This window comes from Rattus rattus, chromosome 15 (genome assembly GCF_011064425.1).
Source record: "Rattus rattus isolate New Zealand chromosome 15, Rrattus_CSIRO_v1, whole genome shotgun sequence".
Taxonomy (NCBI): domain Eukaryota; kingdom Metazoa; phylum Chordata; class Mammalia; order Rodentia; family Muridae; genus Rattus; species Rattus rattus.
The window spans coordinates 64,873,115-64,877,079 of record NC_046168.1 but is presented as its reverse complement, the minus strand read 5'-3'; the positions used below and the strand labels follow the sequence as shown (position 1 = coordinate 64,877,079).

Below are 3,965 nucleotides of genomic sequence, written 5' to 3'. Positions count from 1 at the left end.
GAAATGACATCATAGAAATAGGACAGGGCTTCCTGCCTGTGGTAGGCTCCGGTGGCTATTGTCAAAATGGGCATATTCATGAAACCCGAGGAAGTGGTTCTGGTTAGACCTACTTTGGATGCAAGGCTATCTCCATAAAGAACATTGATAAGGACACCTTAGACAGCCCTGCATCCACGGTCTAGTGGCTTCTATCTCTGCAAAGGAACAGCTGCCAAGAACAAAAAGAAATGTCCGAAGGTCAAACATCAAGTCTTGTTGTGACAGATTATAACTACAGTCACTTCATTCTTACGCCATGCTTTCTGGGTGCCCCCCTTGACAAGACCGTCATCCACAAAGGTAACCTTAGAGACATGGGTCTTGAACAAGGAGCCTGAAGCAAACACAAAGTCAAAGACAGATGCAAGAGAGGTTCTAAAGAGTGATCCTTCCAGAAATCCACTTCACGATAAATGGGAAGAGTGGGTGATATGCCACTAATCCCAGGACTCTGGAGGCAGAGACAGGTGGACCAGAGGCAGGCAAATCTCTCTGAGATCAAGGCCAGCCTGAGCCTAGTCTACTCAGTCCAAAAGAGGCCACATAGTGAAACCCTATCTCAAAAGATAGATAGATAGATAGATAGATAGATAGATAGATAGATAGATAGATAGATAAAAATAGGTTCAAACTTAGCAAATAAAAGAGTTCTCAGGAAAGAGACAACACAGAAAGAGGAATTTTTCTGTAAAAAAAAAGTAACAAAGTACACAGAGATACAATGAGAATGCTGCAGTAATGAAGAAGAATCAGAGACAAATGTTCTTGCAAATTAAAATTATTGTGGCAAAGCTGAAAAATCCAATGAAATGCTTGGAAGAGAAAATTGCCCAGAAAGCAAGAGGTTGCAAATTGTGACATCACACACACACACACACACACACACACACACACACACACACACACACACATTAAAGTAAAATTTTTTTCAAAACAAACAATTCAAGGAAATTATGCAGAACTGAAGCACACAGACAAACATACCAGATAACTAAATCATCCTTTTGAACTCACGACAACAAATCACTGTGAACTTTTAAAATGTCAGGTTCTAACTAAGACCCCAACAGCGTGTAGAAAGTAAACATTGTTCACAGAACAATTCCAGAGGTGGACAGAAACTAGATCATTACTTCAAAATTCATTTTAAAAAGATTTCAGAGAGAGAGAGAGAGAGAGAGAGAGAGAGAGAGAGAGAGAGAGAGAGAGAGAGAGAACGTGTAATTTCATGCAGTCCATCCAGGCTGGGCTTAAACTCAGAAACATCCACCTTTAGCTTCCCTAGTAAGTAGCTGGACTCACGAGTGCCCGTCAGTTACCACACCTGATTATTTTTAACACAATTTCATAATGAGGTATTTTAAAATACATATCCTCCGAGCATTGTTTCCTAGGAGTCCACTGGAATATGAATGAGTTAAATGAGTCAGTCAGTTCACCAATACAGATGATGTGGCTGAGCATGATAGCCCAGGCCAGTGACTGTAGCACTGGGGAAGTGGACAAAGAGTTCAAGGGCATCCCTGACTACATGAGACCCAGAATCAAAAGACAAAAAAGAGGAGAAGGGTTGGGAGGAGGAGGAATGTTTGGAGGTGGAGGAGGAGAAATGGAAGGAGGTGGAGGAGGAATGGGAGGAGGTGGAGGAGGAGGAATGGGAGGAGGAGGAGGAGGAGGAAAAGGAGGAGGAGAAGGAAATTTACTTTGACAATTATGCGGGATCCAGGAAATGAGATGAACCAGGAGAGAAAATTCCAGAGTGACAGCAAGAGGAGACCCCCCCAGGGCTGTAGTTTTACAGAAGGCCTTGAGAGCCAACAACCCACACAGGAGAAAGACTCCAGAAGAAATGTTTCAAAAAGAAAACCAGAAAGAGTTGAGAGATGTGTTTGAAATCCTAACAGGGTTATTTCTCTGGCGGACACTTTGAGGGTAGATTAATGATGTAAAGACCACAAACACATGGACAAAAAAAAAAAATCTATTATCTCTAAGGAAAACAGAACATTGTACACAGCTCATCTGTGCACACAAATGTCAACTTAACCAAGACCTGGGACAGATGGACAGCGGTTGGAAGGAAGGTGGAGTGGAGAAAGACTGAAGAGAAGACACAGACCGGGTCATCCTGTGAGTGAAGAAACCATGAGAGGATACCTAAAACATGACGTTCTACATCTGTATAAGAACGCACAGATGTAGAGAAAGATGGAAATAAAAACCAGGAAGAAATAAGGGAAGTGATTAGGTGAGAATCCCAGCTGCAGAGGAGTAAGACAAAGAAAGACTGGTTTTCATGTTAATCAATGTACAACTATTTGGTGTGTGTGATGGTGTGTGTGTGTGTGAGCAGATATGTATGTGTATGATATGTGTGTTGGATATGTGTGTATGTGGTATGTGGGTGGCTGTATGTGCAGGCTTGTGTGTATATGTGTATGTGAAAGATGTGTTCTGTGTGTGTTGTGTTTGTGTGTGGTATGTGTGTTGGATATGTGTGTGGGGGGTGTATGTGCAGGCTTGTGTATATGTGTGTGTGTGTGTGTGTGTGTGTGTGTGTGAAAGATGTGTTCTGTGTGGTATGTGTGTATGTGATGTGTGTTTGATATGTATATTGGATATGTGTATACAACTCTGTATGTGAGTGCAGGCATGTGTGTGTGTGTGTGTGTGTGTGTGTGTGTGTGTGTGCAGTGAGGTATGTCCATGTGTGTGTCTTTTGGTTTCTATTCCTACATAAGTAAACATCATGACCAAGAAGCAAGTTGGGGGCTTCCACATCTGCATAATGGCTGACAGGTAGACCAGGCCATCCTTTCAGAGGAGGACCGTGTGGTCGTCATTCGCTTCGGACACAACTGGGATCACACTTGCTTGAAGATGGATGAAATTCTGTACAGCATCACCGAAAAAGTTAAAAATTTTGCAGTTATTTGTCTTGTGGATATTACAGAATAAGTACCTGACTTCGACAAGATGGACGAGCTCTATGACCCATGCACGGTCATGTTCTTCTTCAGAAACAAACATCATGATTGATTTGGGCACTGGTAACAATAACAAGATCAACTGGGCCATGGAAGACAAGCATGAAATGGTTGACATCACAGAGACCGTGGTACCGTGGCGCCCGCAAGGCCAAGGCCTGGTGGTGTCGCCCAAGGACTATTCTACAAAGTACAGATACTGAGCACTGCCTCAGGCTGTGCAAAGGACACTGGGAGCCTCTTCCAGCTAGACAGACTCTGCTCTCATAGCCTCAGGAAAGGGCCTGCAGCAGAACGTGGCCTTAGAGCTGGAGGAGCCTTGAGATGATGAGGGTTGCGGGGCCTTAACTACCTGAAGCAAATAAATGTGCTGAAGGAATAGTTAAATAAAGGAGAAGAAGAAGGAGGAGGAGGAGGAGGAGGAGGAGGGAGGAGGAGGAGGAAGGAGGAGGAGGAGGAGGAGGGAGGAGGAGGGAGGAGGAGGAGGAGGAGGAGAAACAAGTTGGGGAGGAAAGAGTTTATTCAGCTTACACTTCCACATTGCTGTTCATCACCACAGGAACTCAAGCAGGTCAGGAAGCAGGAGCTGATGCAGAGGCCATGGAGGGATGTTACTTACTGGCTTGCTTCCCCTGGCTTGCTCAGCTTGCTCTCTTATAGAACCCAGGACCACCAGCCCGGGGATGGCACCACCCACAATGGGCTGGGCCCTCCCAACTTGACCACTAATTGAGAAAATGCCTTACAGCTGGGTCTCATGAAGGCATTTCCTCAAGGGAGGCTCCTTTCTCTGTGATAACTCCAGCTTGTGTCAAGTGACACACAAAACCAGCCAGTACAGTGTGGGTGTGCAGTCTGTGTGTGTGTGTGGTGTGTATGTGGTGTATGTGTGATGTGTGTGTGTCTGACCTGTGTATGAGACGTGTGTGATGTGTG

The 3,965-nt window shown here is 44.6% G+C and overlaps 1 pseudogene; it reads left to right on the top strand.

Moving 5' to 3' along the window:
- Positions 1-230: 230 nt before the first annotated feature.
- Positions 231-3,319, top strand: LOC116884401 (annotated as a pseudogene).
- Positions 3,320-3,965: the final 646 nt, after the last annotated feature.